Below are 14,971 nucleotides of genomic sequence, written 5' to 3' on the forward strand. Positions count from 1 at the left end.
TGGATATTTTCAACGGATCATAATTCCGAGCTGGAAGTGGAAGACGTCTATGATCACGTGTTCGGTATAATACATTGTAACAGAAAGAGAAAATTGGTAGAATTATCGGATTTTTAATTTTCACTGATTTTCCTGCAAAATTATCGAATCCGTCGTAAAGTATTTCAGCTGAATTCGGATAAAAGATAAGTTACACGTTCCTTAACATAGTATGAATAAAGACTGCTGTTGTCACAAACATGTTTGTTTCCAATCTTTACTTTCGTTATTGGTTTAAACTACTTCATAAATTGTAAACATAATCCATATACCTAATCACCACAAATATCCATAAACATGTGATTATTTGCGAATAATAAAATAATATATTCGAGCGAAAACAGATGAACAAACAATATATAAATGTGAGTATTGTGTACCTACATCGTAAGAATCGTATTGTTTCATAAAATGAAATTAATGAAATGATATAGGGTCGAGGAGTCATCAGGACGTGCAATCCAGCTTTATTATTCAGTCAACGGTTGTCCAGACGCCCGCTGCTCAATTCGAACGCAATACGTTGTGTAAAACAAAATATCGGCCTTCAACAACCCTTCTTCATTTATTTAATCTCGTTTTTAAATGTGTAAAGTTTAAAAAGTAGACTCTGAACAAGGCATGCACAGCCGGTGTGTATTCTTAAAGTCACAACAGCAGGGTAGCAGCCGCTACATAATTTTCGTGCAGGACAACTATGAGACAGTAAGTAATACTAACTAATTTGTACGTGAGTAGTCAACAAATTCTTGAGGGATAACAAATAAACGAATCTTTCACGTGTTCATTAAGCAATTAAGTTTATCTGTTTCAAACACACTGCACATTCAAACTTGATGGATTCTTTGTTTGAAACATGTCTGAATTATTTTCGTATGTTGATAAATACATAGTAATTTAGACAAGTTTCGTTTAGTATCTACAAATGTATCATTGTCTAATATAATTAATGTTATTATTATTATGTACAAAGTTTTTATTCTCGATTTTTTATGAACTTCGGTAAATACTGCCAACCACGGGCCTAATCCAAGTGGAGTTTCATTTACAGTTTGAATTTCGTCTGATATTTCGTCCTGCAAAAATTTCCGAACAATCCGGCACGTATTTAAAATTGTGGCTTTTGCATGCATAAAAAATACATTTTTGGGTAAATCTAATAGCTTGATGGAGTTCTGAAGGTACTTTGGTATGACTCCAGTGCTGGAAAGCACTAGTGGCACAATATAAACTTTATTCATTTTCCAAACTCTACAAATTTCTTCCTTTAATTCTGTTTATACATGTGTATTTTTTCAGTTATTGTTTTTTGCATATTATGGGTGTTAGGAACTGCTATATCTATTAAATGCACTACTTCATTAATTTTATCAATTAGAGTTATATCTGGCTTTTTATTGTGTACAGTTTTGTCAGTTAGTATGGCTTTGTCGTAGTACTTTTTGTGCGTGGCGCCCGCCAGCCCAGGTTTTCTTGCCCTTTGAGTTTCTCGCCGGATCTTCTCAGTGGGTAGCGTTTCCGATCCGGTGGTAGATTTTGCGAAACACTGCTCTTGCTAGGGTCAGTGTTAGCATTACTCCGGTTTGAGCACCGTGAGCTCACCTACTAGTTAAGGTTACGCTGAAATAGCCTCTCAAGGCTATTAGCTTAGGTAGGAAAAAGAAAAAAAAACAGATTTTCGGGCGTATTGGTAATATGGTTTCGGTGTGCCTTCTAATAATTTATTTTTCAGAGCTAACTTTTGGTGAACTGTGTGAGCTACCTTTATTATTATTATATTAAAATTAATTGGGATTGAGCACAATAACTTGTTTTTTGTGGTACGTTTTAGAACGAACAGAAACAAAACAAATAATATCGCTTACAATTTTGCTGGCTTAATAAGAATGAAAGACATTTTTGACGTACGTAGTCAAATTACAAAGAACGATTTACGTTTTATAATAATAGGCAATAAATATACGTAATCTTATCAGCTTATAATGAAGAAAAGGTTTGTGCGGTGTTTTATATCTTCCACGGGATTGCAAATATTTGTACTCTCGTGACGTATTTGTATATAATAGGTTCATCTAAAAATATGGTTTATCAAAGGAAAGCGTTAAGCGCATGACTGATATCATTTCATGTTCATATAACGTGTATTCCTCAAAATTCCTAAAAAATACATACTTTACCAGACTTTTTGACGAATATGCGTACAATCTGAACCTCAATTTATGATGCTTTCTTATTTTATTCTTTATGTTTTAACTTTTGGGTTTGTTGTACTGAATTATCGATTTAGATTAAAAAGTGTATTACGAGCAGGTATAATACTTTAATAGTCTAGAATGCAGCTGTCTAATCTAGTCGGAATGAAAACACACACTTTAGGAAAATGCACGAGTAGCATACGTGGCAAAGGTCATATAATGTGGCAATTTTTTTTTAATGCTTAGATGGGTAGGCACCTGATGTTAAGTGGTTACTGGAGCCCATAGACATCTACAACGTAAATGCGCCACCCACCTGGAGACAACGGCTGTCCTGTCCCTCAAACCGGAACGCATCACTGCTTCACGGCAGAAACAAGCAGGTTGGTAGTACCTACCCGTGCGGACTCACAAGAGGTCCTACCACCAGTAATTACGCAAATTATAATTTTGCGGGTTTGATTTTTATTACACGATGTTATTCCTTCACCGTGAAAGTCAATCGTGAACATTTGTTGAGTACGTATTTCATTAGAAAAATTGGTACCCGCCTGAGATTCGAACACCGGTGCATCGCTTCAACACGAATGCACCGGACGTCTTATCCTTTAGACCACGACGACTTCATTTAATTTTAATGTAGCCGATGACCAAAACAGAAAATAAAATCTCGATTAAACATTGCTCATTCAAATCGTATTTATTTATGCTATGAGGAAGTAACCATAACTATATAATATTTTATATGGATTTGATAAATTTGAATGTTACAGTTTTATTACTGACCGGTTTTTATTTATTATTAGTTTAATTATTCATTTACCACAATAACAATAAAGAATATGTCTGAACACCTTTATTATTCCTGATCTAAAACAACATTTTTTTATATTGAGTGATGAATACTGTTTTACTGGGTACATACCCACCTAACATATTAGCATATTTCCCTTCTGCTTCTCTCATTCGAAGCGTGAGTCATTGAATTAAAATATGCTAATAATGAAAGTGCATAGTGCGTCTTAGATGTATTTAGTACTACATATATCACTATCACTACATACGTAGTATAAAACAAAGTCGCTTTCTCTGTCCCTATGTCCCTATGTATGCTTAAATCTTTAAAACTACGCAACGGATTTTGATGCGGTTTTTTTTAATAGACAGAGTGATTGAGGAGGAAGGTTTATATGTATAATAACACCCATTAAATAGTGGATAAATCAATAATAAATTACACTTTCCGAAGCGAAGCGAGGGCGAATCGCTAGTAAACAATAAAGAACACGAGATCTTAGTTCGCGGTACAAACGCGCTCGCGTGATGTCTTGAGTAATACCTAGTCTACTGGAGGGTCGGCGTCGGCCGAAATTGTCGTACGCCACGCCAGCCGGAAGAATTCACACTGTCGTTATTGATAAATTGCCGGTTCTTCAATTTACCGGTGCTTAATCCAACGCCTCGAGTGCACCGATCAACACCAACAACTCGCTAATGTTTCCAATGTCACACTGTCGCACACGAGATGTAGTGTCTATTTACGACCATCAATTTAGCGTATTTATTTCTAATACACGATTAGGGGAAACGTAGGCATAATTTGTTGGTGAGACGAATTCAGAAAATAAACAAATCTTTTAGTTTACTTTAAAATACTTTACCAGACTTTTTGACGAATATGCGAACAATCTGAACCTCAATTTATGATGCTTTAAAACAGTCTCTTATTTTATTCTTTATGTTTTAATTTTTGGCTTTGTTGTACTGAATTATCAATTTAGATTGAAAAGTGTATTATAATACTTTAATAATCTAGAATGCAGCTATCTAATCTAGTCTGAATGAAAGCACACACTTTAAGAAAATGCACGAGTAACATACGTGGCAAAGGTCATATAATCAATATAAAGGTCATATACTATCATCTAGATTATAGCGGTCTTCGTGTGCATAGTGGTGAGTTTTCGGAATCCGGCGTTAATACTTTCTTTCGGGTGCGCGTTTGGCGTTCACTTGCAGGGAACAATTTCTCGCATTTCGTTGATTTGGTTCATCTTGCGGGAGAATGCATAGTCTGATACCCTCTACCTCTACTATCATGTAACTGTTTTAACTAGAGGTCTCGCAGTAGTCGAAATTCGACTATAATTAATTGGAATTGTAAGTTTGTACACTATTATGATTGTATTTTGAACGCCAAGACTACACTATAGAAAAATATTAATAAAAACAAACAATATTTTATCTATTCTCAATTTGACCACAGACGTCAAGAACAAAAGTTTGACAATAAATAAATAGTATTGCATGCGTGTGTGTGTCAAATCCATGGTAGTGTGTGTAGTGTTTTCTTTATTGATTTAATGTATCTTTTATGCATTATTTAAAAAAAATATAAGCATTGTGCACTTCTTCTCTATATTCTCTGGAAGTGTGGAAAATTTCATACTCCTCCGTTCGCGCAATTTTCGTAAAAAGGGATACAAAATCTTTGCTTCACGTATTAATATATTTTTAATAAAACTTCTAAGGAATATTTGTGCAATAGATTATATTATAAAGACGATAATTAATTAGTATGTATTATGATAACGCTACATCGGAATTAAATTGGATATAATGGATTTGTTTCTGGCGTTTCTGTTTTGTTCCAACATTTTTTGTATTGAAATAAAAATAAATTGGGCGAAAAAAGAAAGTTTAATACAGTAATAGTTAAGTAATATGTATGTAAAATATCCAAATTCAATTTAAATTTCTCAACCTTGTTAATACTAAAAGTATTTTGGGCGCTATACGCAAGGTTACTCCCATTAAAAACAATTCACCCCAACTTGAGATTTCAACGGCGCGGCGTCGCGAAACATGTTGGTAGTTTTTCCTTTGCTTTAGGTTGCGGGCTCTGTACGTACTATGCAGTTGCTAAATTCTAACACTCATAGATGGTTTAGCAAATGAGTAGTGCTTTTTGTTTATTTTGCTGTTCAATTTCATGTCATAAAAGCATGAAACTTAGCAACTGCATAGTACATATACATAAATGATATCATATAAAATATATATAGCTTCCTGTACAATGTGAAGTGTGTTATGCATTTTGGTTGAACAATTTTGTGGAGCTGAGAATTACATTTGTACGGAAGTTCGTATCACTAAAACAAACCGTCGATCGTGACCACTCTGTGTTCGTTATAATTTGACAAAGCGTTCTTAAAGCTGAATTTTATTGATATGATTCATCTGAAGCGCTTGATTGGGAACACTTTATTTCCAACAGTTTAATAAGATGACAATTTCTTCTATAAGTCGGCTCAACATTATTTCCACTAACATTTGAATATTATTTATAAAATTTTAAAATTATGCATTCTTGCTTATTCATGTCCCACGTAACATTTTCTTTTGAAAATAATTCTAACTAAGTACATAATATGTACAAACTACTACTACGAATTTAATCAAAACACTCATAAAAAACGAATATGTTTCCAACGCTTTTAGAACTTATATCTCCAGGTGGGTGGCGCATTTACGTTGTGGATGTCTATGGGCTCCAGTAACCACTTAACACCAGGTGGGCTGTGAGCTCGTCCACACATCTAAGCAAGAAAAAAATTAATAAAAAAACGAACCCTAGCAAGTGCCGTGCTTCGCAGAATCTACCACCGGATCGGAAACGCAACCCACTGAGAAGATCCGGCGAGAAACTCAGTGGGCTGTGGGTTAATTTACTCTTCGAGCCCTTCGTCGCAAGCGACGGGTTCGACGAGAACGATGACCGGTGCTTGAGGTACCTAAAAGCACCGTTAGTGGATCGGGAGGATCCGAAATGACTTGTTTTGGGCGACGTCGGCTGCTTTCCATTCTGTCCGCAGGATCGGGAATGTTTCATGTTCTGTCGCATCATTATAATGTTAATATTTTGCAGACAATTTTTTTATCTACAATAGGTTTCTTAAACAAATGTTAGATTATAATTTTAAAGACAGGATTAGATTCTCGTAAATGATTTAAAAACAAAGAAAAAATCAGTTGCAAACATTATTACAATCGACAAACATTTGTGATAACTATTTTAGGCCTTACTAATAAAGACAAGGCATAAATAATCTTAGTTACACATTATGATTTGTTCTTTTGATCGTCTTCGTCGACGCGTGAACGTCATGACCCGGTTATCTCTTTTTATTCCTACTAGCTGCTACCCGCAGTTTCGCCTGCGTGGGAAGGAAAAGTTTCAGTATAGGTTTCCCTGGGCATGAGATTTTTTGGGAAAAACGATAGCCTATATCACTTTAAAGTTATTACTTTAAAAATAAGTCATATAAATCCGTTGTTTCGTTTCAACGTGAAATAATGACACACACACACACACACACACACACACACACACACACACACACACACAAAACAAAAAAAAAACGCGGTCACATTTATAATACAAAGAGATTATTCAAATACTTAGATTTAAACCACGCTTACTAGAACTAGCGTGCAAATGAAGAGGTCAATATAAAGTCGCACTACAAAATGAATCCAGATGTTAAATTTTAGACACGAATTAAATAAGCAGAACATAACCTGAAGTGTGTGTGAGTTGAAACCATAAAACCTCTTCGTTACTTTGCGATTTGAAGGTCTGATTATCATACCAAGACAAACTTTGCCTAGAGCAGAGGCCGGCAAACCTTTCGCAAGTACTAATCAAGTTTCGGAAATTTTGATCATCAAACTTGTCATCAATTAGGTATATTCGTCATTTTTTATAAATCGAACGTAATTCGTAATTCATACTAGGTTTAAAACGTTTTAACTGCACGAAATTCGAGAGATTATGTATTATAAATCAGTCGTCTAAATCAATAACAAATATTATGAAAATAATTTCCCCGGAAAGGCACCTCTTCGTATCGCAGACTCTTGTATAGCTATCTCTATTGAAACAGCATTTAGGTGTTTTTACGTAGTATTTGCTATGAGATCGACATTGTTGATTTGACAAGGCCTAACGACATATATATAGGGGGCATTATTGTACTCACCCGCTCACTCTCCTTCGAGAGTGTTTACAGCATCGACTACTAGTGTTAAGTTCACCTCACCTCACCCGCACCGTTCATAGCCACCTGAAGTGGCGGAACGCTCACAAACAACAAGGAAGAAGCACATCAGATCGTCACCGGTAAGTGAAATACGATAATTGACGATCCACGATCACTCTCCTTGTCTAATAAAAAAACACCACACCGGACTGAACGTATTTCAATTAACATGTACATGACTTATACGATTTTTTTGGTTTTTACTGTAATTTATAATAAGATCAATCAATGATGTTCTTTTCGGCGGAGTGTGGAAAATGTACATGAATCATATAGCTATACGTAGTTTTCAAAATTACCTTTCGATCGTTCTTATTTAATTTTCACGTGTTGATTGTTTTGGAACTGGTGATAGGACCATTATTAGGACCACCACCCTGCCTATTTCTGCCGTGAAGCAGTAATGCGTTTCGGTTTGAAAGGTGGGGCAGTTGTTGTAACTATACTGAGACCTTAGAACTTATATCTCAAGGTAGGTGGCGGCACTTACGTTGTAGATGTCTACGGGCTCCGGTAACCATTTAACAGCTCAAATATCACTTTTATAGGATTTAATGCGTCAATGAAAACGTAACTTTACGTAATGCGCTCATCTCCTTAATGCATAAAGTACGTCCATTAATGGGCAGTGACCTATTTCTTGTAATTTCCACTTACCTCTTTACACACTCAACGGAATACGATGAGTCTTCGCTGCGCCATATTTTAAATTTAGGAAACTAAAACTTTGCAACCCCGTGAATGAATTTCACTGAAAATAGAAGCAATAAATTCAAGGAAGAGCTTATCGGTATTAGCTCATCAGTTTTATTTTATACTTTGGATGTTAAAAATCCGTATTACTTAGCTGTTAGAAGATTTCATGAAAGCAAATTATGATATTTTTATAAGTTCGATGATGTAATTTGAACAGCTTTGATGTATAAAGAAAACCCTTATAACCATTTTTGTCAGAGAGGGTATTGCCATTTGATTAAATAGTATAAAAGGTAATATATTTTTAAAACGGAAACTATTGCATTTAATGCAAGCCGTACCAACCACAACGAAAGTAAAATTATTGTATTGCTATCGGTCTTGGATGATTTAACAAATTTTCTAATTATTCTTGCGTTTCGAAGTAGATGAAAGGACAATGCCCAAAAGTGGGCCAACTTTATGTCAAAACTATTTGTACTTGAAAAACTATGCCTTATTTTTTTACGTTGTTTAGTTTATGTATCAACATTTCTTTAAACCTGGCATTGTTTTACAAAAAAATAAATTTCTTATTTGATAATATCCATAGACCTATATAGTAGGGACACGACATATTGTTCTATACGTACAATTGCTTATATAAATAGCACCCATTTTGAAGGCACATACATAAACATATATCTATCTCGTTCTTACTCAGTACTTTAACTCGCAGGAAAACAATATAACAGTATTTCAGTGCGTACATAAAATGAAACATGAATATACGTAAATATCTCCGTCTCCGTCTAATGAGGCCGAAAATCCGCCATGTTTAGCGCGCCAAATGTCATTGTCTCGTCAGTTCGGCCGTCTGTTTTGGGTTGTACATTATTTATTGACTTTGATATCGATTTAATATGATTGATTATATAAAATTTCATAATTTATCATGCTTAAAACATACAAAAATAATAATTAAAACGTATTTTATAGGATCTCAAGAAAGTCGATGCCCTAAAACTATTATCTATATGTATTTAAATTCATTATGGAGCCCTCATCCGAAAAATCCATTTTTCGGTCGGAATCTATTGATCATGACACTAATCATAAATACCACTTTAAAATATGTCATCAAAACATATTTAGACATTCTGTTTAGATATTTCGGGAAAAAGGCTACCGACAAAATCTCTTCGGAACTATTTAAATAAAATAGTTTTATTCCGCAGTGAGTAAAACACTATTGTAAATTTGTTAAATATTTAATAATTAAGTAATTTTAGAGAGGAAGTCACAAGGAATGACGTTTGTAATTAATGAATAAATGTTCTGTAGGTGTTTTTTTTTTCACGCGGTCCCTTGATAAGTTTAAAATTTGAATCACTCTCAAGCGAAAGTGATTCAAATGGTGCGGCGCACCGTCCTTGGGGTGCGCTGCGGTAGTATGTTACGGACTTTAGAGTCAGCAAAACAATTAAAATAGATTGTAATAGTCTAAGAAAAACACGTACTCAAAACACGATAACATTTAGCATGCTAGAAATGGGCTGATGGCTTTGAACTACGCCATATCTTTGTGTTTTGCGACAAACGACAACTTTATAAAATCAGTGTAGCAACTTTTAAAAATCATCATATCGTTTACTTGGCAAATTCGAAGGACGAACTTGTCTTAGATTTCACCCATCTAAATCATATCATATTTGCACATAACAATATACCTACTTACTTCCCATTAAAGTATAAATTCTACAAATAAATAATACTCAACAATATTTAAAATAAAATGAGCCAAGAACGTTTATCGATAAAACCTGATAACATTGAAATCTTTTGTACAGCACTAAAGCCGCCATGTTTTGTGGCCAGATGACGTCACAGTGGCACGAAATTTTGGTTGACGTTTCATTTCCATAGGTTTCCTACTTCATTGATAATATCCCAAAACTGAGTGCCATAGTTTTTAAATTCGCCAATAGGCAAAGGGCTTAGCCCATAAAGCCTTATAGTAAACCTTTAAGCTGCCCAACGAAAGAGTTGTTTGTGACTTGAACAACAAATTAAAAAAAATAGTTAATGGTTATAATTCACAGACTTTTTAGTTTATTTTTGTTCAATTCAATATTTATATATTGTAATAATAATTATTACTTAAAACCATGAATTATTTAATATTTTTAGATATTATTGATTCCATTAGTAAAAATCTCAATGGTCTACCATTACTCTATTCATAACCTCTCGTCTGTATAGTATATGATTAGAGAGTTTTGGCAGCAACCCGAGTGAAGCGTCACTTAAAGTTTTATTTTAATGTTTTTTTAATAGTTTATTGTGATTTATAATATATAAATTGGGTGTTGTTTTATGTATTAAACCTCAATAATCGTTGTTTACGATTATTGAGGCATTGGAATAAAACTGTGGCTAACATAGCAGTGACTGTTTTTTTTTTTCAAGATAAAAGGTCTGCGGAAATTCACGCTCACTCAATGTGCTATTCATCGAGTTGACGTCAAAACTCCCAAAAAGAAATAAAAAGAGATACACCAGCTTTTTATTGAAAAATATATATATATAACTACGACAGACTAGGCTGTTTAGGCTACGCTCTTTGCCTGCTTATTGGCGAATTTAAAAACAACAACAACAATATCATTGTCGGCTTCCGGATTTTCATTTCATTTTATTATTATTATGAGGATATAATAATAATAAAATGTACGTAAGGGCTTATTTCTAGCAACATTAACCACAATTAACTTATTTAATATTGTAAATAATGATGAGAGCGATTATTGATTTAGAAGAAAACAATGAACAACTTAATTTTAGCTGCAGAAAAAAACAGATTTCTCTTAAACCTGGGAGAGAATATAAAAATCGTTTTCTGAATATGAAACGATATTTGTTTGTCTATCAAATTAAGTTAAAACCATCATGACCCGACAACTTTTTTTAGGGGCCCAAACGCCTTAAGGAAATGGGAATTGTCCTTTACTTTAATATATTCCGTTACATAAATAAATTCTGAAGGCCAATTAAAACACCAAAAACCCGTAGTAATTCTTCACTAGATACTACAAAACAAAAAGTTAAGCACAATAAAACTAAAAGTTTTGAGTAGGTATTACGTTTAATGATATAATAATTTATATTCCATATTTTAAGTCAATGGGTTTTGTTCTCTAATTTAACCTTGCTTCTATAGTAAACCAGATTCACCTAACAAAACAAAATCGAAACATGATTCTTCAAAGATGTCCAAGCACGTGTTGTATCGTAGCAGACGTTTTCCTCAAAACAATATTCGGGTGTGCAAATTTTAAATATACATAAAATACACATAAAATTATGTATGTACGTCACGTCTTTATGTCGTATGTTGATTTTAACTCAGTTCGTTGTCAGACAGCATCCTTCACGCTATCTCATAACAGATTAAACAGAAGTATCAGTGTAAGCAAATAAATCATTCGAACATGTATATATAATTTCAGTATTTTATTTACATAGATGTGTTATAAAAAATTTCGATACGTAATTTACATTTAATTACTTTTTTTATTACATTCTAATGAAAGGAATCACTGAATTCGCGATATATTTAGAATCCGAATTATTTTATGTAAAGGTGACATATGAATATTCCAATTAGCGATAGTTATCTTTGTTCTGTTCCGTAGTCCGTGGTTTTAATTCTCTAGAGTGCGGTCCCAAAGTACAAAGAGAACTAATAGATCTTCATAGTATCTGAGCTATGAAGATAAGTCTGCTGATAAGTAGGCTCTTAGCTATGCATATAAGGCAGGCTTTTGCCTAATATCACCTTGGTTCGTGGCCTGATTTCAATCTAAGATATTATCTTGTTATCATAGCCGTAAGGATAAAACGCCCGGTGCATTCGTATCGAGCCATGTGGCTGTACCGATAGTCGAAGCCTGCAGGCAAGTACAAAACTTTCTAATAAAATATGTACTTAACCTAACTACGCGGGTAACTACCACGATGAAGGAATTACGTCGTGTCAAAGCAAATGCTAAGAAATTATGATGTGCGTGATTACTGGTAGCCTATTGTGAGCCCGCATTAGTTACTCTATATGTGCTGTAGATCTTGTTTTGTTTTTTATAAAAAAACTATTGATGTAAATAAATTATCTTTGTGCACAAAAGTAACAAAATATGGAAAATCATTTTCTCGATTTTAGAAAAGCAAAATAATTTGAAGAGCTCTTGATCTAGTAGAACGATATTCTTGACCTAATAAATACTATTTTTAAAAGCTTACTCGGGAGAACCAGCTCACGGCCCGCCTGGTTTTAGGTGATTATCGAAGCCCATAGACATATAGAGTAACTAATAATAGTTTAATATGCATTTTAATGCGTAATAAATCAATTACGACTTCATTGTCTTTTAGCAGAATTGTTGCAAATCGTAATGTAACACCGTTGTCTGTAATGCGCTAACAAAATACTCGTAGTTATTATGATGACAAAAAAAAGTAAACAGTTGGCAGACACTGTCAATTGAATAAATTTAACTGATTTTATTTTTATTCGAATTCGCTAAGAATAAACAAAAACTCTACCGGAGAAACGTTTAAAAATTGTCTTTGAAGTAGAGAGATTTTTGGGACATGCCTCAACTTTCCTTTTTTTTCTAATTTTTTATTTCTCAAAATCCCGTTTTTTTAATTTTTACTGGTGGTACTCATGTGAGTCCGCACGGGTAGGTACCACGACCCCACCTATTTCTGCCGTGAAGCAGTAATGCGTTTCGGCTTGAAGGTTTCGGCTTGAAGCCGTTGTAACTATACTGAGACCTTAGAACTTATATCTCAAGGTGGGTGGCGCATTTACGTTGTAAATGTCTATGGGCTCCAGTAACCACTCAACACCAGGTAGGCTGTGAGCTCGTCCACCCAACTAAGCAATAAAAAAAAATTTGCCTCTGTAGGTAGATTAGCAGACAGGTTACATCTGATGGTGGGTGGTTACCGTCGTTCATCAATGACTCAATGTTATAGGCACAGCCAAGATACTGCCTAATAGGATAAGTGGTGAATTTAGTTTATTCAAACCTTGAAAACAGGTTTGCGAGATCACGGCGAAAAAAAATATTTTTCATTGCGTCACAATTCCGATGTTTATCCGGAAGTGTTGGTAGTTTGAGACTTTTTTCTTTTACTTTGAATGCAAAATGAATGGCTTCTAAAATATTAGGAGCTTCTCGACATACGAAACGATGCTTCATGTGGGCAAACTTTTGACTCACGTATACCTACTATTGCCGAGATGCAGACTATTCCCCTCCACGATGTTACCTGGGCATTACGAGGGTTAAGCAGGATTATATCGGTAGGCAGCAGCCTGTACCAGGGCTCCTGTTTGCTAGCTTGCCATCGATTACCATAAAAAACAATGATCACGATTGTTTTTCACTTCTCGGAGTTTTCAATTCAATCAGCAAAAAAAAAAAACAAAGCAAAACCTGATCTGAACCTTCAGTTTTTTAAATATTGATGAATATATTATTTATCCAATTAATACAATATATACTAGAATAATTTTGTGTGTCTGTTGTATTTTCACGCCGAAATTTTTAAATCGATTTTGATGGAATTCGGTATGTAAATAGTTTCATCATCCTACTACTACACTGTGTACGGATCTCCAAAGCAATCTTAATAAAGTACATCTAATTCACGTGCACAAGTTATAGGATAAGAGCTAATAATAATAAGAGTTAAATAACAGAAATTATTAAATAATTTTTCCTGTTACGCTTTCACATCTTACGAACTCAATCCTTCATCATTCCATTATCGGCGATATCGAAAAAAATTTTGTTCCCGGGGGACAGAAAAGTTTTTAGATGGTCTTTCGTCATAACAATTTGACCTACTGACATTAATAAGTGGTATTTTTTGCCTACCTATCTGTCAGCCTTGATGGGCTATTGTGGCTTCACCCTGAAATGGGGTTCAGCCTGAGAGGAATTGCTAACATTGTCCCTAGCAACACTGCTTCGTTAAATCTACCATTGCATTGGAATCGTGACCCAATGAGATGGTTGGGCGAGAAACTTAGTGAGTTAAAAATTACAACATCATGCCTGGAGTACACATAAAAAGAGAAGGAATAAGTGGGATCCCGAAAGAAAATTTAATATACCATAAAATGCCAACTAAGTCATGCTTTTATAATAGGGTAAGTCCGGGGTAGATGGCCATATGGGAGAGATGGCCTATCGAAATATTTCAAGGTACCGTTCATTAAATGCCACTGATTAACGTTTAATTTTCTGCGCGTCGTGCGTAAGGGCAACAGTGCGATAAAATATTTGACGAAAAAAGCATAAAAAGTAAGTAAATTCTTTGTTTTTTGTTTCGACTATTGTAAATATTTATTTGATGTTTTATGTTTTACATAATTGTGGTATCAGTTTCTTTAAATTATGGTGATATTTGTATTTGATGCAAAGTATAAAAACAGTGCTACTTTAAAATCTCAAAATGGTTTGTTTCGTGTCATGGCTTGTTTTAGTTTTTGTTGTGGCCATCTCTCCCGGAAAAAAAGGAGAGATGACCAAGTACAGTCGGTATATGATGGCCATGGTGCCATGTTACAGAAATGATGTTTTCTGCAAAGTATTAATGTATTTTCTTATTTGTTTTAGATGCCTAATAATCGTGTTTACAAAATCCCGCGTTAAAACTGCCACGATGTCTAATGTTTCACACCCGAGTACTCCGAAAGAGGCTTCGTTCAGTAAGGATCCAGATTATACTGCCATCTCGAATTCTACAGGATATATCACCTAGTCCAGAAAAACTGATTAAGTGCTTAAATGAGCAAAGCAAATTGAAACACATTTGACTTCGAAAGAACACATCTAAACTAGAAAAATGCTGCAGAAAAAAGTATAAAAAAGAAAGTAATAATAT

General features: G+C 34.3%; 1 protein-coding gene across 2 annotated transcripts in view; it reads left to right on the forward strand.

The window, feature by feature from the left end:
• The first annotated feature begins 471 nt into the window (after positions 1-471).
• Positions 472-14,971, forward strand: part of LOC114253050 (synaptic vesicle glycoprotein 2B) — a 60,760-nt gene continuing 46,260 nt past the window's right edge. The window contains exon 1 of one of the 2 annotated variants that reach the window (XM_089736532.1): positions 472-744. The gene's annotated coding sequence lies outside the window, so the exon portion shown is untranslated. Of the gene's footprint in view, positions 745-7,278; positions 7,417-14,971 lie in introns of those variants that run through there. The other variant, XM_089736531.1, reaches the window with a different exon arrangement.

Source organism: Bombyx mandarina, chromosome 21 (genome assembly GCF_030267445.1).
Source record: "Bombyx mandarina strain Sakado chromosome 21, ASM3026744v2".
Taxonomy (NCBI): domain Eukaryota; kingdom Metazoa; phylum Arthropoda; class Insecta; order Lepidoptera; family Bombycidae; genus Bombyx; species Bombyx mandarina.